General features: G+C 35.0%; 1 protein-coding gene across 4 annotated transcripts in view; it reads right to left on the reverse strand.

Annotated features, from left to right (window-relative positions):
* Nucleotides 1–23794, reverse strand: part of LOC113499098 — a 268950-nt gene that overhangs the window by 197186 nt on the left and 47970 nt on the right. For all 4 annotated transcript variants that reach the window (XR_003401064.1, XM_026879454.1, XM_026879453.1 and 1 more), the window contains exon 3: nt 7511–7545. The gene's annotated coding sequence lies outside the window, so the exon portion shown is untranslated. The remainder of the gene's footprint in view (nt 1–7510; nt 7546–23794) is intronic.

The raw sequence follows: 23794 nt of genomic DNA on the forward strand, positions 1-23794 counted from the left end.
CATTGTCGCCGAACCATGAGGAACCCTCGCTTATGAAGTAACAACCACTTACATACAAGTAACAGTTCCAGACTAAATGAAATTTCGACAGTCGCAAAGACCATTAACATATAAATCAACGTTCATAACTCGTAGACTTTGGTTTACGACGTAAAAATAAAAACGAACGGAGTGGTCCCCGCCAGAGCTCCCGGCGGTTAAGGCGACGACACAAAACGAACAAATAAGATTCCTTCCACCACGACTGGAAATACTTAAGACAGAATTGTTTGAGAATTGCGCATTGTTGTCGTTTGTATAAATAAATCGGAGAAAGTTTAAGGTTACGATGTAAAGCTGTGTTTTTGCCTTCATAAGTTGGGGTGCGCTTAAATGGCTGGCAGTAAGTCGTATTTATATTGGAGGTACGGAATGGGTGCAAAGCCAATGGTCTGGTAATCAGACAAAACGGTCAATTACTCGTGAAATAGTGTCCGCGTCGAGGTGGGCCGGCCGCGGCGCGGGCGTGCGGCTTGCTGGGCGTCAGGGCGCGCGCACGATCGCACGCGTCGTTCACCGGAAAAATGAACCTCTCATGAAATTTAATGTGGAAATGTCTTGAAACGACGCCAAACCCGAGCTTGAATTATTTATGATCCGCTATTTTAATGGCGTCCCCGTTCCTTCATTACAGTGAGAGAGTTTCCTAATTTTGAATGCGAAATAGGTGTTGCAATTCCTTATTATATTCGACGTTAATGTAATCTGTAGACGAAATAAAACGATGCCAATTATTTATTGCTTGCATCTTCTTTATTATGGAAATACATTCATTGTATAGAACACAGGAAGTGTTGTCTGGTGGTTGCGAGAATGTTGTATGTTAATATACGAAGTACTGTTATTTATGGTGATTTTGTTTTGTTTTTCGTTTCTAACATTTGAAAAGCTATGGCTTTAATAAATCCAGTCAGGCTTTCGCTCCACTTAGGGTTCTGTAGATTTCGTTTACCTGACAGGTAAAGCAGTTTAAATGACTTCATAGATACTAATAGAGCTAGCTTAACAAGAATGTAGAACAAAGTCTCACGTCAAGACAACACGCTTGCATTAAAGTGTTTTGTTTAGAACTTTCTTGTATTACAAGTTGAAAAGACAATTGCGTTTTGCAATCCTACTTCATTGTACCTGAAGTAGCATTACCCATTACGTTCTAGGAACATATTAGCGATATCGTGTACAACCGCTTTATTTTAGTTGAATATGGTAATATAATATCATCATCATTATTACCATGCCGAGCTGTAATTGATTACCGGTGAACATGAGAGGCTCAGATGTAGGTACTGTTACGATAAATGCCGGCCATATTGCTGTAATCAACGTACCAGACTATGATATATATTATTAGTGAGAATACAAGCGAACGCGGCGGCTCTTGTAATAATCTAGTCGCTTCTTAGGACACCCGCGGGAAACATTGAGATGGCCATTACCTGAGACGGCACGGCAAACTTACATAAACTCAAGAAATACTTTGTAAAGTTATTTTTCCACGACACCTCTCCAGTAGTTTGAAATATAAATTGTAACTTCCTAAGGTAGACAACAATGTAGATACCCCAGCACTTTACAACTACGCTGAACAAGCGGCAGTGTGGGCAGTAGTTCTGTATTCGCGAGGAGCCTCCTATTGTCGCACGATCGATCGCAGTAAATCATTGCCCACGCAACAGGCGTCCTCAGTATACGAGCATCAGCGAAATATACCACAAATCGTAAACACATCAATAGCATAACTTATAAAGGCACATTGTGAGGGCGTCAAACAATGAAATAAATAAAGTTGTATCAGTAACAATTCGCGTGTAATTCCAGTCCAAGTTTTGCAGCGAAATTTGCGTGAAATAGGTCAATTGTTTCACCTATGTGTTTTGTTTTTAAAACTTTTATTATTGTTGTTCTTTGTTCGACGCTGCTCTAAAATGCCCAATATATCTTTGTGTTTTATCGTAAATTTTGTCGAAATACGTTTGCGCAGACTGAAGTTTGGATGCGAAAGTAAACACTCCAAATAAAATTACGCGGAACATCAGGGGAATCAATAGAAAGAACGGGAAAATCAATAAGGAAGGTAGCCGTAATAATACCAAACTAAATACTTGATAAATTCAAGTAGATGGAAACCAGCGAGCAACGTTCAGACGGTGGCACGAAAATGTTATGTAAACAGCGGAGTATCTCTCAACTCTGGCCCCGGGTCGTCCTACTGAATAAATAACGCCAAAGCAAAAGCAAACTCAAACAAAAGTAAATTTATTCACCAAATACGACGATTAATACACGATCTCACGACAGATTTATATTTGTGCTGGGAGGAATGAATATATCGTGTCCGTACTCCATGGTATTCGTAGTGATATGACGCACAGCGGCGTCGGTCGGGATTGTTAAGACAGGCGGTCGTTACGTTGTAATGTATTCGTGGTAATGATAAATCAATGCCCAGACAACGTGATTATTACTGTAAGCTTCTTCGGGTTTACTCATTTCGTATTAACGTGAGAAGTAAACGAGCGGTATGAGGGCCTTGATTGTATATTGATGGGTTTCTATCAACCCTTGTCATGAGATTTGCATCTTATGCATTATCGGATGTTGGATGTTTACAGGATTTAAGATGGTGCTTTGTTTTTATGATGTCTGGTATTTGTATGATAAAAATAAAGCGAAGATAGTTTTTTGCGTTATATTCTTATTTTTAATATTTTATTTATAAAGTAATCTGGTACAAGGTATTAAGGACAAATTAAAGTAATTTTATCCTATAATATCTAGATTATCTATCTAATAAACCACAGTCAACAAAACTGTCTTTCCCAAAGTTTTAAATCAATTAAGTTTATACTCAAGTTTAGGCAGGATATTGGAATAATTTAGTGCGGAATTAGATACAATATTATGTAATATATCACTTTGATCTGATGTAGATGAGTAACTTCGAAGATCAAAGAAACAACAGCAATGTTCATTAGAAGGATCCCATCCATTTTGAATAAACGTTGAATAAGAATTTCTGTCAATAAACATCTTAATAAAAAGTAAATAAATAGAAGCAGTGTTGCTGTCATAAAGGGAAAATCAGCTTTGGAACGGAAATTGAAGTTCCGTGGCTGGGGGCGCGCGGGCGCACTCCGGAAGCGACGCCATTAAGTCCACTTCCAACGCTTTATACTGTTACAGTAATTATTATTCTATTTTATAACTGATACTTCAAATTTCGAATCAAAGAACGCAAAAAGATGAACGGGGAAAATTACAATAAATTTCAAATCATCGAATGTTCTGGTAATTAATACTTTTTGGTAGACATAATCGTCGGTAATTAAATCCCATGGATACACGATTATTCGTCGATTGATAAACGATTCACTGGAATAATAAACAGCGACCAATTGTTTACACATTTGACGGACAAGCCACTAAAACAATGATTAATATTCATAACGAACAGACAACAAACTAAACGAGTGTTGCCCTATACAGAACAACAGATAAATTTTCTCACAGTACCGGTCCGTTATCCGTTGTTATTGCAGGGGCTAAGACAAACAAATTTTAAGGATACGCATCCCTGACTCCAACATGTGGTGTTATTTCTATTTAAATATTGTTGGATAATAAATAAAATAAACTTTCTGTGGAAATAGGTAACACGTGTGACCGGCGCGTTTCATTAATTACAGAGTTTTGTAAAAGTAGTAAGTCTATTGTTTGTATTGAAAGACTTATTAGCTGAGGTATTTTTTTTCAGTTCGACCTACTGCCAGATGTTGCGCTTTGTCTATCAACAACTGCGACTGTATTATTTTATTGATTAGATAATGTTACCTGAGGGGCTATTTTATAACAGCGTGTACCTAAAGGGGTCTATTACTTACTTAAAATACAAGCCGACCTTTAAAAAAAAGAACTATGTGCGAGTACCAGGAAGAAATACAAATCAATGAGGTAGCAACTTGGCGCCTGGTTAGCATCAACGACATTATGCAAAAACGTTACCAGTTATTACCGGTAGCTGAGCAAAATGGCGAGGAGCAAGAAGAGCAGAATATAAGCCTTTAATGTGACTATAAATCAATGTCCATACGTCAGTCATTTTAATTTAATAAGGTATATTCGATTAAGTTCAGTTTATAATAAGAAAATCTCTGTTAAGTCAGTGCAGAGTAAGAATCGTGCAAAAAATGTTGAATGAATGGAATTTCAGAAAAGTCTTTCTCCAAAAACCTGGTCTTATTTATATTGTAATTATAATTTTAATCATTTTGTTAAGCTATGGCAAACTCCTAACAGTTACTTCTCATTGTACTGTCATTGTTATAATAGTCATTCAAAAACCGAACAATGAAAACAAAAGAATAGAATGTAATTAATTAGTATTAGTATAAATTAATAGTGCAGTGAAACTTGACAATGGATCAGTGTGGATTGGGAACGAGGATTTCGGTGTGTCAGTCGTGTGGATTAGAGGAGGGCCACAGCTGTCATGTCTGTGCTTGTCTTGCGGTAACGGCAGTATGGAGACTGCATTATCTAATATCATCTATTGTATTAACTGGTATTTAAAGCTCTGGCAAAGGTTTTGTTTTATCATGAAAACTAGCTGTTAGCCGCTACAAAGCGAAAATGATACCACGTGACCATAACGCTGAGATAAAAACTATCCTGTGAGTTAATCCTGGTTATGAACTATCTGCGTGCAAAGTTTCGTCTAAGCTCGTTCAGTGGTATTTGCGTGAAAGAGGATCAAACATCCCTACATACAAACTTAGGGTTTATTTAACGATTTTCTTGATTTTCACGCTCACGCTGACCTACTAGTCAAAAGATTCATTAAATATCTACACTTTTGAGCTGTTTGTTCGAACAAGTAAACATCGACATCGTGATTCAAAAATTAAGAATTTAAGAATTGCTCACAGAACTACGTCGAGTGAAAAATCTAATAAAATTACAAACTGGAATGCTTTTAAGGCTCTATAAATCGCAATTGATTGGCCAAATGGCGTCCTTAGCTTACACAGGGAAGGCCGGAGTGACTTAGGCACAAAGAAAGGGGATTACGGGGTAATCTCGACGGGCGATGCCAGGACACGCGTCTCGGCTCGGGGCCACATTAAACCCACATTAGGTCTCCATCGATTACGACTTGACATTTTGTTACGCGCGGGTTATTTTACGTGATATCGCGAAAAATGTCTTTTTCCTGTACTGTATTATATTGCGGTGGGCTTTGCATTGTCGCTTTATCTTTTTTGAACGTCGTATTTATTTTTTCGAGTAAAAATTTTTATCAATATTTTATTTAGTATCTAATACCGCTAATACGCAGAAAACGCTACTAAATAGATAATACTGGTTATAGGTTATTCTTAGAAAAAATCTGTTGTTACGGAATCGTGTAAGGATTTTTGGTAGGGCTTTGCCCAGAAATGGGACATCATAGACAAGAAAAAAAAGTGTTAAGCAGAAGAGGTATTTACAATAAGTTTGTATTACCTGTATTTCAACATTTTCAACACAGTCCAAACACTGATTTGCCTATTCCAAAAAAGTTATGGTTCTAAAAATTTCTACTGAATATAAAAATAACATCTTTGAATAGAATCTACATCAAATGTTGTTATAAAGTTACTGCTTGTATAATTCAGTATAAATATCTAGTTACTAGTCAGTTACTTGTGTTTGAAGGAGAATAATTTGATTCTGTCTAGGCACTTATTACCTCAATTCAGTCTAACATTGACTCAGTTACATGAGTAAGTAATGGAGATAGATTTTGAGCAACATTTTGAGCTAGATTGACAAACTAATGTTGCTTTTACTTGTATGGTGTGTAAATACTTAGAAAAATAGTCGTGGCATAACCTCCTTTTAAAGATGTGAACGTGTTACCAATTTAGATGAATTTCTTGTTATACGTAATTAATATACGTGGTTCTGTATTAAAACGGAAATATAAATAACATAATCAAGTTTAAAAACATGACCATACTTCAACAAAACACGGCGATTTGTTACTTATCATAAAATATTGCTATTATTCCCGCTGTATCTGTACACCCGGAATCAATTAACGGGACTCGAACTGCTATCTTCTAGACCAGTAATAGAATATATTTTATCCTGTCCATTTTACTATCTACTGCACAATAAATTATCTTGAAAGTATCGCCTCGGGCTACACGTTGCAAGTTGATACTGGTGTAGAACAAGAGAGTACGACTATCACTTAATAAAGCCGTGAAGTGGTGCGTACAATATACATCACAGTCTAAACAGATTCGGGGCACTTGACAGGCTTCGGCAACAGTCTCAGCACAAAGCAATGAAAGCGGCTTAGTTGAGAGAAAGGGGATTAGAGTATAATCTGCAGCGAGGCGATTGACATACGCCCGGGTGGCCGGGTGCCCTGTGCCCGGGGCGGCGTCCGCCAGTGTGCACTGTGCCCACAGTAAATACTGCGCGGATACTGCACACAATAATTGTTATCGAGACGCATTGCTCCATTGATGCAATGGACTTGGAAAATAGTGGTATTTTCCAGAAGCGATTAAGTCTGACGCTGGTATTAGATACGTTAGTTCCTGCAGCGGGTAGTTCATAACGGATTTACAACACGAAGGAAAAATACTTAGCATTTGTTCATTTATAATGCAATTGTTAAGAATAGATAAATCAACAGAGAGAACACTTTATATCCGTCAGTCCATACTAGTACTCTAAATCCAATCAGCTTAAAATATGTCATAACCGCCAATCCTGGCACCTTAAATCAAGAGATATCGTAAAATGACTTGCGTATCTCCTAAGAATCTCCACTGCGTCGTAAATTACGAAAATTGATAGCAGTATTTTACAATGAAGTGATTTAATAAGGACTAGGCTAACGTAACTCAGAGAGTTTGTGAATAAATCAAAGTTCCCTCACTAGCCTCGCATCAATATCAAGTGGCTGTGTCTAACTTACTTTTATAGACCTCATTATGTTTCAGTTCAATGCGATATTATTTATGAAGCTGAAATTTTATGTTTTAAAATCCTCTTTTAAAATGACAGAGTAACTTTGCAGGCATTACCTGAAGGATCATTATAACTTTTATGGGATTTCAAAAAGTTATTTACCGATGTTTTCGGAACATCCTGTGAGTGGGAGCTTACTTAATTTTTCACAGTTTTAATGAAGCGGACAGAAATATTGATCCCGAAATTTCATTTTATTGTTTTGAATTTTTGTTTTACAATACAGTGGTTTTGATTATTTGCCATGGAACAGGAATCGAGAACTTTTGTTTGCATATTTGCCAATTATAAGGCCTCTATGTCTCTAAGAAGTTTTTGACATTCTTTAAAGAAATACTAAATAATCAAGCACAGTCACTGTAATCAGTAAAAAATAAATTGATTTCCATATTCAATAGTCATCTAATATGTTCATCTCTTGAGTAAAAAAGAAAACAAAGCATACCTTATGACATTTTAAGTCGCACTGGAACTCCAATTCTGAAAAGAGAGACACCAACATTAGAGGGTACAATAAAACTAATATAATAACATCGTAAAGTCAATATGACAAGGAAGGCATATGTCAACTGATTAGTGAGTCGTGAGAGTTTGACCGACAGAGGGACGGACAGACGGACAAACGGACAATTGTCCAGTAGCACTCCCACATGCGGGATTATTGACTTACAATAAATGTCACATTTTTCTTAATAAACAGATACGTCACGTCGAGTTGACGTTCGTATTGACGTATCGGACGTCATTACTGTATTGTGACCAATTACGTGGTTGTAGGCGTGCTAGGAAAATTGGTTTCTTACTTATTGATTCACTGAGTCATGGGGTCTAAGGTAGTTTGTTGGGCGAACAAAAAAAAGATTTTTATCGTAAGATTCTTGAAGTCAAGTGAAAATTTGTATTTTTTAAGCTTGTAATGGGTATTTAATGGGGAACATAATTATGTAATTAAGTAAGTAATAGAGAAAAAGATGGAATTATTTTTTTTGTCGAATTTGAGTAAGTTTCAAAATAAAAGATAAATAGAACTATATTTTTCTTAAATAAATGGTCACGTTTCGTAAATAAAGACTAGAGAGAGAATAGATCGAAACAAAACATATTTTAGATCAGCTTTACAATAACACAATGCTAACGACATACCTAACTACTTGAGAACCAAGTCAGTTTGTATTTATTGTGAACTTAGTACAAAGTCTTCAATCATCGTACAACGAGATCGGAATCGGTTGTTTCATTACATTATTCATCTGCCAGTCGGCCAGACGACAGTCCATTAGCATTTTAAATTATGTAATGAATTTACTAGGCGGCCGACCTGTAGCGGCCTAAACTTAAACCGTCCAAACGGAATTAAACTGGAATTTAAACCTATTGTAGCAAATACGTTTGGTACACAGCGCTTTACGTTCTACGAGTTAAGTTGTTCGTTTGTTCCACTAATTGTAAAATACTCAGTCGGCGTTCGTGTAATTCTATCTCTTTTTATTCGTTTTACAATTTGCCTGCAATTAACTATTTTATTTTTTGAAATGTGAACTCTTTTAGGGACTCCATCTTTGATTCGTGAAAAAAAAAACGATTCGCAAATTAACAATTTGAATTTCGAACGAAATAATGCCGATGAAACTAAAGTTAAAAAAGTGTGCGAGTTCTGCCAGCCAGTACGTGATATACATCTATAATAAGGTTGTATAGCGGCCTAATTCGTTGTAAAAAGCCCCGTCACCTGACTTACGGCATTATAATTACGCCAGAGGTACATAGATAAAGTTCTTTTTAATTCGTCGGGCTGTGTTTCGAGTGAAGGTTAATCCGCGCCCACGCTGCGCACGAGACTCTAATCGTTCATTTGGATTACGTTTAAGTAGACGAATATGCATGAGGACGTTATCGCACCATTGATTTTAAATTCGATAAGCCGTTGAGTCAAAGACCGGTCCTAGTCGATCATTTCGGTTATAAAGGTACGGTTCCGTGCAATGCGGCCGATCGGAACCCGCAAGTTTAAGACCATTTAACGTCGTTTTAGAGGATTGCTACAGAACACAAACGTCACGGAAACGCACCTTAAGACTTGTAATCTAGTGTGAATCATGTTTATAGATCAACTAATACTATTGGCACCTGCTAATCGATTTACAACAGAGTAGAGAACTATTTTCTGCTTGTTATTTTTTATTACTTCCTTCCTACAGCATCGTATATTAGCCTAAGTTTAGTGTAGTGACCTCAAGGGCTTAGTATTTATTGGGACTACTATGAGTCTCGGCGACCAAGGCCCAGAGGCGCGAGGCCTGAATAATGGCCTAATAAAATGTAGTAAAGTATAACATTATTTAATTACGCAATGAATTATGTTTTATTCTCTAACCGAGTATAATGAAGATCATAATAACTTTCGTCTCGTATGAAAATAATTATTTTGTATAATACAACTTGCTGACACCTACACGTCGAAATTAACAGGCGTTGCGTTCTGGCCATAGAAATCTAAATAACAAGGTAATAGAAATGGCATACACCGCGGCGATCTATCGAAACGCATGTCGCCGGTGGGCGGGGCTTCAACACATTCACAGCAAATAACTACGCAATCACGCAAACATTAACATCGAGAAGACCAAGCAAACAATACTAGGCCGTACGTCTAATGCAATAAGGTTGACTTTGTCGTTGTATGGATTTACTAACTCACACAGTCATTGCATTTTTTTGCATTAGTTGTAGTGATTACGTAAACTACACTAGGGATTGACTACGGATCCGAAATATAATGAAAGACGAAATTATGAGTGACAATGTTTTTTGTTGTATTCTTCTATGGATTACATTATAATATGTACCCACTTACAAAAAAAAAAATCGCTAATTGTCGGTTGACAAAAAAAAATATTATTAAGAAATACTTGGTACCTAGGTAGGTTTGGTATACTTTTTAGTGTCTTTTCGGTGACTTTTTAGTCGTCTTACAAAAGCAGCCCTGTTCATGTATCGAATGACTAGTAAACGTTCATAATAAAAAAATAGGTATTTATGAGATTTGGATAAGTTTAAATTGCAATTTTTATTCAATGCTATGCTATAGCGCAAGGCGTACTTTTTGAAACATTCAGTTGCGAGCGCGGTCCGAACCGTAAAAATGGAGAGGGGCGCGGGCGGGGCGGCGGGCGGCAAGTTATCAAGCATGCAACTAATTTCATAGTGTATATTCGGCCTAAGTTGTAGGGTACCAATTTCGTTTACCCGTGGTAGTCATCCACTTGTCTTTTGTATTTATTTGCAACCTGCGGGATTCTGAAATAAAAATATATTCAATAATATGTTCACAAAAACAAACGACTATTAAAATTGTTACTTTTCGTATACAATGTTAATTTTGGATAATTTGTCCGCACTTAACCACATCACTATTTCCGACAGTTTTGTGCGGCCGTACCACTACAAATACGATCGCATTGATAAATATTATTTTTCGTTATACATTTCTCTTTTTACAACGGTGCATTTCTGTAAGTCTCTTACTGCAGAGGCAATGATTAGTAAAGAATGCAATTGTTGCAGGATGGTGCGATATAAATATGGTTTATAATGAAGGTTATGTTTTGAAATTTAATTTTGCAATAACATCAATATTACTGCAATAATTTACTTACCGATAAAATGTTATCTATTTATTTATGTTATTACACGATGCAGATGAATTTCCAGCCTGAGAAACGCCGCAAAACACCATTTTTAGTGGTTCTTGCTGTGACGACGATCCGCGAGCGACTGAGCGTAAGTTCGCGCGCTGGTGTCGTCCAAGACACCAGTGTGGCGACAAGGTCACGCGGCGTTGGCACTTCTATTACCTTGTTATTTAGATTTCTATGGTTCTGGCCCTTTTGTCTATTTCTACCCACACAATGATAGTTTATTTCAATATTGTTTACGCCTATTTGTCGGTAAATATAAGGCGACTAAACGACTTTATATTATGCATTCTTGTCGTATCTATTCTGTAAAAGTGTAGTTTTGTTTGACAAATTATTCTAATTTAGAATTTAATAGAAGATTTTTTTAAGGAAATTATTTTTTTGGACTATTTAATTTATTTTCAAAAATTTAAACTAAATGCAACTTGAATAAAATATTTGCAATCTTTTATTCTTAAATAAATTACGTTCCAATTTCAAATATTGCACGAGCGGTAAATCATCAACAAAATTAATCTAATAGAGATGCTCAGACAAACTGCAAACAGCCAGTATCGATACAAAACCTTCATTTATCTTACCAGGCCTACGTCACCAGCAGATTCTGACAAAGGGTCTAGTTACATGTGAACTTGCCTTGGTAACAATAGCACCGAGTGTTTAACAATAAGAGGTCTAAAATTTCATCGCGTCTCCAACTGAGGTCGGTAATGAATTGGGTCCATTATTTAGGTTGTCAAGCTTCGCGTCTGCTACGGATGTGAATCCGAAGTGAGATCGTATCTGTAGGGTAATCCTTGAATGGTTTAGATGCTTTTAGATTATTAAATTAAAATAAATATTTTTCGTTGAAAGGAAGGTGTTTTGGTGTAAGGGGAGATTTACATTGCGAGATTTGCAACCGTAGAAACAAGATACCGCTTCCATCACGTTAGGCACCTATATTTAGAGATCAGGTTATGCTTGGATAATAAACTTCAATTCATTACAAAATCTAATGATTGATTGACTGACGGCCTACTCAAAATCTCTACCGAAACTCAAATGTACTTTATTTCATTCATACGTATAATATTATTTTTATGATTTTGATTAAGTGAGTCAATTTTAAGAAAAATAATTAAAAACCATCAGTTTAACTATATAGTGAATATAGAGTTGAAGATTACCAATTTAATACAAAATTAATTAACTTTAAGCTTCGTGTAAAGTGTCATAACAAACATTAAAATTCTTTTGTACGAGCATTACTCTTTGCTAATGGATGTTAAGTATTGCCTTCTCTTATGCTACGTTTACACTGACACACTACCTGTGTAATTCAATATACACCGTGATTTTTTAGTCGTCTTACAAAATCAGCCCAGTTCATGTATTCAATGACAAGAACACGTTCATGATAAAACAATACGTATTTATGAGATTTGAATAAATTTAAAATGCAATTTTTATTTAATATTATTATGCAATTCGTAGTTTTAGAAACACAGCTCTGTTGCGAGCGCGGTCTGAGCCTTGTAACAATGGTGAGGGGCGCGGGCGGCGGCGTTTTTTATCATTTTTAAGAGTATGTTTCAGATTTCTCTTGTTTCATTTTTCTTCGTACATATTATCTTAGTTGATGATAAAAAAAAAATAATCGCGCCTAGGGGTATTTTACGTCGGATGCATGAACTGGGCTGCTTTTGTAAGACGACTAAAAAATCACCGTGTATGTGAATAAATATGTACGGTAATATTATGGTGTTTACTGCAAAACGTAATAAAATAGAATAAAATAATCATATTGCACTAATAAAGATTAAATTATTTTTACCAAACCAATTATTAATGCAGATGAAATTTAGCATTCCTAGAAATGTCGAACAATATTTTCACAATTAAAATTTTACAAATATTTATTATTCTTTTTCTATTTTTTTATTCGTTAAAAATTAAGATTCCAACCACGCTTGTCACACGACATGCATTAGTTAGACTATGCACCTTGATTCAGACCTAACAGAATTTAAAACAGATACATTCAAAATTTGTGTCTCAATGTATACGCATTCTTACTTTCATACTGTATGACGTCACAACCAACGGTAAACAACCTTGTCCCACCGTGATTACAATCTCTTCCTCCATAATTAACGGCGTGTTTTAAATGTTTTCTTATCACCTTAATATGTATTATATCTTAAAGTCTGTTTTACCACTTAAAGATATCTCAAAGATAAAAGAATTTCGAATATTTTTTTCTTCTTTTGATAGCTATCTGTGACGGGAAGTACTAATTGATGACATTAATTTAAATGCGAATATTCTTTTCTTTTTACCAAAGTGTTCTGTTGATAGAAAATGTATAAAAGATCGTTTATTTATTGTGAGATATTAGTGTATATTTCCTGTATTAGGAGCTTTTAAAGCATGGCTGTTGGTATTAAGTATTTTACTAAAAATATCTAAATAGTTTGTAAGACAGATTCCTAAAGAATATTGTATAAGAGACGTTTTCTTCTATCGTGCAAACAAATAAATTAGGTAACAGACGTCACTTACCCTTACACTTTTTTACCGTAAATTACATTATTAGCCCCAGTTTCCATACGTTCCACCACCTTATACACATTTTGTTTTCGCATAAACTTGATGTATCAGTATCAAAGCTAAAATACGTAAGAGATCTCAATCGGAGTCGGCCAACAAATCCTGTAAGAGTCCTACCTTAGCACAATACATCAAGGTGTGCGTGACGAACCCGAGTAATGTCACCAGCTTTATTTCAATTATTGCTCAAAGTACGGTGCGATCGTTGAATACCCTTACGTGACCAACCCCGAGTGTCGCCTCTCTTGCCTCTCTTGCCTCTTTTGCCTCACTTATTTGCGAAGACAAAGTGAATAATGTTCACGCATTCGTGTGTGAACTTTTGATTCTCTTCAATGTTGATAACAGTTCTAATTATATACTTGTTTGATTTATGGCGACAGCTATATTATTAGGTATTTCTGTCGATATTTCCTGCTTGATAAATATTGAATAGTTTGATTCACGATCTGGCAGCCGCGACAGCTCATTTTTGATTAAGGACTCCGGTTGGGTCTGAAACTAGTCAGGTTATGTCAATAAACACGCTTGAAAACTTATTAAATAAGTTTCCGCCTCACGAAAGTTTTTAAAATAAATAAAAATATTAAATTGACGTTGATTCCCACAGTAGGTACTTATTATACTTATTATATAATATCATGAAAAAGTGACACTTTTTGACATCATAAATCGTGCAATAAATCTGTTAATAATTTTAAATTATCTGATTTTATTGCGATATTTCACGAATTACTATTTGAGTAGAAATAATCTTGTAAATTCTTCTTAAACTTTCCTTTTAAAAGACACAATTCTATAAATTCATGAACCTTAAGACAGTTTAAAAGCTGTTTAAAGCAATGGAAATTCTCCGTTTAATACCACCAATAAAAATGTTAATCTAATACCTATTACAAATGAAAAATATCTCCTAGTTCAGTGTCTTGTAGCATTTCGAAAAATAACTGTTAACATTCAAATACATTTAAGTAATAAGCTCTCAAATAACAGTATGCATAATGTATGTGCCTAATACATTCTCTTAGTTAATCTCACAATAATAAAATACGCAACGTTATTACGTTATATTAGTAAGGATATACCGAGCGTAATATTTTTCATCACGAACCACCCGGTCGAGGTAATCTTTGTATATCGCGTGACGTATAACAAAATGTCACTCGTTTTGTTTCAATTATTTCGATCCACGTTAGTCCTAATGTATGTAAATCGTATATATTATTATAATACATCTTTGTTATATATTTTTTCTGTTTTTTTGCTAGCAGTTTCTGTAAATAAAATTGTAACGGGTTTTACGCACGGAAACTTTGGACACTTGATAGTGGCTGTCAACGCGTTGACACTTATGTCGCGTTGGATATTCCACGTAGCGAATTATATGTGAGAAATATATAAAAAGTAGGAAGTGTGTCGCGTGTTTTATTTCCTTCAAGAGACATACAAAACGAAGTTTATTTTGACGTATGGTTTTCAAGGCACATATTAGCTGTTTAATTTAAAAAAAAGAAGTCAAGTGGAAGTCAAATTGATGACCAGGTTTCCGTATAGGCAAAAGAAAGGCAATTGGCAAAAATTTTGCACCCATACAATTTTTGACTCTACCAAATGTGGTTTCACCTGTATGTTTGTTGTTATGTTATTATTTTTTGTTTTAACGGCACCCGAAGTACATACATGTCATATACCGACCAGATATAGCCCGATGATAGAACGACGAACAGACTAATGAACGGACAGGCAGACGGTGGAGCTTCAGTACCTTATAAGGTTTCGTTTTGACCTTTAAATACGTAATCCTTAATATAAAATTCATCAACAAAATTACAGGAACCAAAGACTTCAAAAATATGTTGTTTTGTAATAAAGTCCTCTTTATCCAACGACGTTGTGATAACTGCTCGAAGCTACCGTATACAATATATCTCATTCTTAATGACCAACGCACCACAAACCCATTCTTATTTGTAACCACAGAATCCGGCTACAATTTACCATTCTTTATTACATTTTTTTGTGTCTAAAAAAACGAACGCTACTCCAATTGTAATTGATAGTTTGAAGTTAATTGAATGTGAATAAAAAACATTTGAACTTCGAGAATAGTCATTCTAAGATATTAATGTATTATAGTTTTGTTTTATGATATACCGGTACTTCTTTCAACGATGCCATATAAATGTTAGTAAATTAGTCTCTTTGTTTGTCTGTTTGCTTGTTACATTTTTATGTCTAAACTAGTTGTTGCCTACGACTTCGTCCCCGTGGATAGAAGATATAAGTTATGATTTATACCTGACCTGTTTTTTCACATTTTCCTTTGTATAGTCGCAGCGTGATGGTATATAGCCTAAAGCCTTCCTCGATGAATGGTCTATTCAACACAAAAATAAGTTTTCAATTTGGATCAGTACTTCCTGAGATTAGCGCGTTCAAACAAACAAACTCTTCAGCTTTATATATTAGTATGGATTACTGCAGCGATGATCATGAAACTCTGTATGAAAATTATGTGACATCCAATTTAAGGACTTAAGAGGTTGTCGATAAAAGGTATAGAAAAAAGTAGTCGCATAATTTTTAGGGTTCTGTATTCAAAAATTGAAAACGAAGCCCTATTACTGTTTTTTGTCCGACACCAGGCTGTATCTCATGAACCGTGCTATATATACAGTTGAAACTTTGACAGATTATGTGTTTCTGTTGCCACTATAGTACCAACATATAGTAATTATAACTAAAAAGAAGTAGGTAAAGTCCAAGTCGGTTACAAAAAACAAACAAACAAACACAGTCATACATTTATTAGTCGAAAAATATTTTTTTGGTCTCCCGAAATGTATAAATATCACCCAAATGATTTGTTCTTTTGCCTTTTTGCACATTACCTCATGTCAGAAGTCCGACTCGCACTTGACCGGTTTTTTAATCGACTTCTGATAACCCGAGGGTGGAGCTGCGGGCTAAACCTATTCTATTATTGAATTCTCATCAATATTTTTACGCTATAGAAAGAAAATATGTTTGAGAGGATTATCAAATTGAGATTAAATTTGTTTTGAGAAATAGACATAATTTCGAAAAATAGTATTTCATGTTCAACTTTGATGTTAGAAAATAATTTTGTAAATAATTATCAGATTGTTATTTTAGCTGTTCGTAATCATGATATAAATATTTTAGAAGTACAGACAAATACGTTTATATTATTTTGTGTGTTTTTTTGAAAGATTTTGATATTAGAGCTTCTTGCTTAATTATAACTGATTCACAAAGACTGGTTGTTTGTATCTGTTTCTAATTACAGTACAAACTGAGTATGTACCGATAAATCGTGACCTCATTTTACATTCCCCTGCAAGTACAAGAGCGAGCCAATAATAAAGTATGAGCCACTCACCATCGACGGCCCTTCAGACTCTGCCAAGCTTCGCAATGACGCAACAAAATGAAAAGCGAATTATTATTTCTCACATCTAAGTGTTTACACGCTCCAGGTACGACCGTACGACCCTTTGTCGCAAAAACAAATGAATTATAAAAATCGCCTTTGTTTACGTACCTTTGAAACAGCAAATTCCGAGCAAGGAATTCTTAACTTCTATTTTCACAGAAGTTTTTCTACAAACGAAGCAGTAACAATATACGTGAAGGGAAACTCGACGAGAAATATTTGACATATTGCTAGGTAGTGACGGTTGACGATCCTACGTAAATATCCCACTGAATATTCCGCACAGTTGAAATTCTGTCGACATATCTTTTATAAGGTTTTCATATGAATAAAGTCCTTTCAAATCATTGGTGATATCGGGAGATGGACCGCAGGAAATATCGGACCTTTGTGTGACGTAGATACTGTAGATAGCTACTATTTATGTAGATGTATTTGGTCATATCGCTGCCCTTTTGTAAGCAGAGAAGTCATCAAATGATATTGCGTACCCTTCAATCTACGTAAATTCAAGGATAAGCACAATTGTAGGTACTGTCTAATTCACTTGTGAATTGTTCTTCAGAAGTTAATAATTTTGTTGAGTGAACTGTGGTCAATTATTTATGCATAAACACATTGTCGTTACAACAATGCCCCCAAGAAAACTTAAAGTTACCGTCAAAACAAAGCATTATTGATATGCATTCAACGGAGCTAACAGCTCATCAAAACATATTTATAGCCACAATAAAAATAAAATTGCACCCGCAAAACATTCACACATAAATTTATTCGCAATCGAAGCACTTAGCCCTGCATTGATACTGCATTAAATAAGGCCGGTACCAAAAGCGACTGAACATTCACGCTATTAATATTCACTCCAAGCAATTGGCACGCAATTTTTAAATTGGAAAGTAAGTTATCATGTTACGCATATAAAAAGTTTTCTCTTCGATAAGAATTCTATATTGGTGCTCGAGGAAAAATGTGTGAGTGAACAAATTTGTCTCCCACTCACGTTTCGTACAATTTGGGGAATGCTAGAGATACGTAAAGCGTTGGTTTCATGCATATTTCTATATGAAGAAACGTACATCAGTCTTCCTCACTAAAAAGTAAGAGGAAATAAGAAAGTAGGTTTGATATGTTACAAGGCGTATACAATTCGCTGTATGCGATATAGAATTTTCTCAGAATGCTTTAAGTGGATAGCAATTGAAATGAGGTTTTGCTACATTTTGATAATGCTAACACCCATCTTGTGAAGTCTCTGTACTCAAGTCCATGCAAGTCTTATAAGTGATTCGATTTTAGTCTCCAAAGTACGACTGCCATGCATGGTCGTGGTGATCCGTACGTCGTTTGTCTTAGTACAAAAACTGAGACATCACATTTATGTGAGTGTGTGTATGTTACCCTTGTACGTTCGGTTTCGAACGGCTGTAACGATTTCGATGACAATTGGTATGAATGTAGCTGACACATTGGAATATCTCTATTTTATGCCACTTCGTTAAGGAGGATTTTTCAGTCTAACCGTAGCTCACGACTTTTCCCGCCTGGATGTAGGCGGGCAAAGCCGCGTGCAAAATCTAGTTTAATTTAAACAAGAGTGGGTTTCCTTTCATCAAACCTATGTAAACAGTTAACGTAATCTATAAGACAGACACCTTTGAACGGTTTTGTACAATAAATGTTTTCGTTCAATTCTTTTTGAAACATTTCGTATTGTAGTTATTTTATAACAATAGCTTGAGAACAGTAGGTACTCAGAAACCTGTCAAGTGTGTATTGGGAACACAACAAAGTAGGGCGGTTAGTAACGTTACTACGGAAACCGAAGAAACTAACAATCAACTTGTATGAAAAGCAATTAACTGAGATGAAGAATATTGCCAGTATTGATAAAGTTAAAGGATATACAACATGTACGTTAAACACGTCATCATAACTACAAAGCTTTCTCTCCCTCTAGAGGATCTTGTTATCTCCCTCTGACACCAACTAAGAAAAAAATAAATTATAGTTCCATCTTATAAAGAAAAATAGTAACAATTAATAAATGTACACTACTAACTAAATAACGTTCACATCAAATCATCTTTCATCATAAATAATGGGGCCGTACCTTAAAAAGAAATCTCCGACAGTAATTGTTTAAAATTGCGACTATGAACTTGTTTATTCAAGAAATTTCTTTGTGATGTTATGAAATAAATTATAATTTGCACCCCTGTCGGGAGGGGTCGTTCAGACGCGCCTAAATAAGACAAGAAGGGTCAACTGTTAGGGGAGAATCCTCTGAACAGCAAAAACTCGAGGTGAGTCGACTATCAGCTTATGAAAAAGCCTACTACAGCACTTTTTGTTCCCTTTGATGTACGAAAATACAGTTTTGTACCCTTGAGTACATTCAAAGAATTCTGTCAATTTAAGTGATGCCTCTTACGTGTTTTGTAAATAAGATTTTTTGAAGACTTTGCATCTTCTAAGAATAAAGGCTCGACTTGTATTATATTGAAATGAAGTTGAGGCAATCGAAATGCAGGCAACTATTTAGTAATCTGTGATACAGGTCTACCAAATGGAAGTATACTGAGTAATAAATTCAAGACTTTCTGACTGGACCTTTGTCGTTAACTTTATATCTCAAATCAGAATAAAAACTGAATAAAGTTTGTTCGGGCATCAATCGGTTACATTATTGGCTGTCAATGTTTACCTTAAGTTAATTCTGCTACTGTATTAAGTAGTCATCGTCGTGTTATTAATATAGAAGTAGAATAATTAAATAAACACATTCATCAACCTAAAAAAAAGTTTAATTCATATTTAATTGTAAGTTTCTTCCCAAAACCATCCATATTTACTTTCCTATGCCTTTGTAAGCAGATCGATTGATAACTCCTAATGATAAACACCGGTCTTCAAATTTTCTAACATTAGTGGCAATTAAGGGTTCTTAAACACATTTGACGGTAGATACAAGCGATCGTGGTTCTGATATGTACAGAACGTTTCCTGGATTCCTACTACCAAGTTAAGAAATAAACCTCTTTTTTGTTTGAGGAAACGAGACGGCGCTCTACATTGCATAGAGTGCTATCCCGCTTTAACAATGGCTGGTGTTGGTTTAGGAGTTGGTTGGTCCCTGGCCACTACGTGTCAGTGCTCACGTTAATTATGATCCACCGTACACTACACTTAGATCGAAGATTGTGTATGATTAACTACCGGCTGTTAGTTTTCGTAACTCAATACTAGTTATTTGTGAACTATCTAAGACAATACACAAACTGTCTGAGTAGTAGACATCAAGTAATAAACATTAAAGAGGTTTTTTTCAGTATTCAAAATTTAAATTCGATTTCTTTGTTTTTTCTTATGCGATAAAAGCAAAGAAAACTGTTTAAAAGTTTGTCATCAAAGATCTCCTATTCATTCCGCGAAGCGTAAAATTTTTGAAGACTATTGGAATCAATTAACGTTTTTTTTTTTTGTCAAAACACATAAATATCACGCTAAATGTTCAAATAAACGTTTCTCAGAAATAATAAAATCCTCGTAAAGATTATCACTTAAGATAAGTCGATGAGTAAGAAATGCCTAAATTTCCTATTAAATTATACAAGTTCCTGCATAATTTATTGTACCGCAAATGACCTTCAAAAATAACCCTGACAATTTGTATACGTCAGGGACTGGGTACAATTTATTTGCGTTCTGTGTCGTTCCGATGAATCAGGATTATGGGTACGGTTGAAAATGTAAAAGTCGGCTTCTCAGCTTCCGGTTAAACATGTTCGTTTAGCCCCGGGTATTAGGGGTGATGATTAATGAAGCATTCCCTTAAGATTCCCGTCTGCCAGCCCTTGTGTATAAATAAACGACAGTAAAAATTATAAGTTATGTTAAAATTCAAACCCAAATTAAATAAATTCTATAATGTTTCCATCTTGTCTTTAGATTTTTTTAAAATTTTGTACCCATTCATAATCAGACCTCATTAATTCTTAATAGAAAATTAAAGCCATAATTTTGTATTCATGCATTTGAAATCAGTTCATAATTGTTATATACTTTTGCCTCGTTCTTTGATGATTCAAACAAATCTAGTAACGAAGGTTTGCATATAATATAGAGCATTCTATTGCCAATTAGCATATACTAATGAACTTTGAAATAGATTAATATAATATCTATAGATAAACGGCGAACTCTACAATCCTCTCCATAGCCACACGTCATTAAATAGTGGAATGACGTCACTAATCTGTGCTCACACATTACGTAATAGTTCACGTTACATAATACAAATATATTTTTACTTTAGCTATTCTCATACATTGCGTGCATTCAAAACATAAGCATTTGTTACCGAAAGCTTTCCTTAGTGCCTGTCACCGGACAAATTGGAAACAATTTATCATTCAATCCATAAAGAGCTTAGCTATAATATTTCCAGATGACATTCACAAGGTTTATCCAACATTCTATTATAGCATACATATAACGTGCAAGTAAAACATTAATCTAATATATTGAAAATAAAAGCTTATAAAATTAGCGGTCGTAAAATTATTTCGACATATAAGTAGCGATAAAACCCACTGAATCATAACCATATCCATTACATGTCATCTTAAAGCAAAACTCATAAAATATTTTAATAGAGAAAGGTGATAAATTAATAAAAACATCATGTATATTAAAAACTTATGAACATCAAGGAGAAATCGAAAAAGAGTTTCGAAACTGTTGCAGCATTAATAGCTTTTTTATTATATTTCAGTATGAAGCAAATAATTGTATTTTAAATTCTTAACAACTAATAAAAATACTTAGGTATTTATAGCTAAATATACACATAATATAGATAAATTTGAGCTAAGCTGAACAAATAATCATGCTCATCAGAAAAAAAATGTTCTAGGTGGGAATCGAACCCACAACGCCCGATACAGCAGTCATTGCCACTAACCACTTCACCAACAGGCCAGCTAAATTCATCCAGTTTAGGTCTGAATTCGGCCTTTTAGGCAGAACAAATGCCATAGTATCGCAGCGAAATGTCTAGGGAAAACCAATTCGTAGGTTCGTCTGTTTTATTTCCTGGCATTTGACTGACTACCGGTAACGACTAGTGAGTGTATTTGTAGGTATACCGGGACCGGTTTTGATAGCCATAAAGATACCGTAGGGCATCGTTTAATGTCCTCTTGTCTGGTCACAACTGGCGTTTATTGTTATATCAAACCGCATAATCATTTACCAAGAGTATTGGAATAGCTTAAAAGAGTAAACTGAAAGGAAACTGTAAAGTATCCGAGTAAAGAGAAAAACAAGTAACGTTACCAAATAAACCAGTTTAGTTAGACCTCTAAGCAGAAAAGAATCTAAAAATACAAAACATTTAAAGTCTCGAAGAAAAGCCTGCTATCGCGTGTTTTGTTATTTGATACAAAAACCTAACACTCGGCATTTCAAAATGTAGTGAGATACCATCAGAGCACAAACACGGTGAGCGGCAAAATGTGCAATATCTCAAACAAAACGTCGTACTTCACGTTCTCAGCGAAATGAAACCTTACTGAATGTCTGCTGAAATTAAGCTTAAACATTTTCTCTCTGAGAAAAATATAAAACACACCTCTTTCCTTTAATGCCCGTCTTTAGTGATTTACGAGATAAGGGCTTCGTGTTACCGACTCCATGTCTAATACAATTGCTTTAAGTAATAAGCTCTAATAAAGAGTGACAATTAACGTATTGAGATCAAATATCAACGTCTTGTTTAATTGGATGAAAGTGTTTTATGGAATTGTAGTTTCACAACACCAAGTCGTTAGGTACTAGTGACTCGGTTAATGGACCATTAAACAGTCCTATAAATTAAAGTTAATCATGACTAATTGGAGTGACATAAGTAAGGGGGATACGAGTATATCTAGATCTAAACGAAATAGACGAAATGTGCGGGTGGTCTGTTAAACGTAGCCTTTTGCTTTTATATTATAAGATAATACGCGGCTAAAAGGTTAAGCACATAAAAATTAAGATAATCGTGGCATTCGTAATGGAAAACTAAATAAAACCGTCGTTTATATTATCTTTTATAAAACTACATTCGTGCCGACCGACGTAAAACACGTTGATGGTAAAACAAATATTTTAAGCACTTCAACAATTATATTTCGGTCTTTTGTTTGAACTAAAAGTGAAACCGAGAGCGAATAGAATCACCAATCGAGTAGATTGTACTAAAGGATCCCCGTTTTAGTAAAACCCTTCATTAAACTTATCCGAGTCGGATCTAAGCTCGAATCCGTGTAATGTAATCGATTTCGGAACGAGAAGCCGCGAAGGACAAAGTGCGGTCACAAATTTACATATAAATTCGGGATTATTTTAATTTAAAACGCATTTGGAAAGTTTATTTGCATATATATGAGGGTCCATTACCGTTTCTTTGTAGCAGTCGGCTAATATAGCAGTTCAGTGAATTTGTACATTATGAACCGCGAATAGAGCTAGGGTCGCGGCATCCCGTCGTAAATAAGTACGTGCTAGTGAACAAACACTGCACTCTGGCGACTGTAAGACCACTTAATAAAATTAAGTAATTTGTCAATGCGCTGCGCCTTTATTTGTTAACGGCGGAGACATTAACTTGGGCTCATTAAACAGATTTTCATCATGAAATTAAATTACGTACTGCATTAATGCTGGCAGTATTTCACGCTTAATATGGCGTAGGGGATTAATTCATCCTCACATTTGTTCGTCGAATTAAACTGCTAATACACTCTGCTGTCGAATGTGTCAGTATTTTTCCTATAAAACTCGGCTTTTGGGCACAGTCACCACCCAAAACTCTTAGTAAACATGTGGCTAAAATCTTAATGTAGTCTCATACATTGATGTTATTATTATTCCTAGTTATGTCAAGTTATGTGTAATTTCCATTAAAACGTACCATTTTGATTAAGCCAATTAG

This window comes from Trichoplusia ni, chromosome 11, assembly GCF_003590095.1.
Source record: "Trichoplusia ni isolate ovarian cell line Hi5 chromosome 11, tn1, whole genome shotgun sequence".
Classification (NCBI taxonomy): Eukaryota; Metazoa; Arthropoda; class Insecta; order Lepidoptera; family Noctuidae; genus Trichoplusia; species Trichoplusia ni.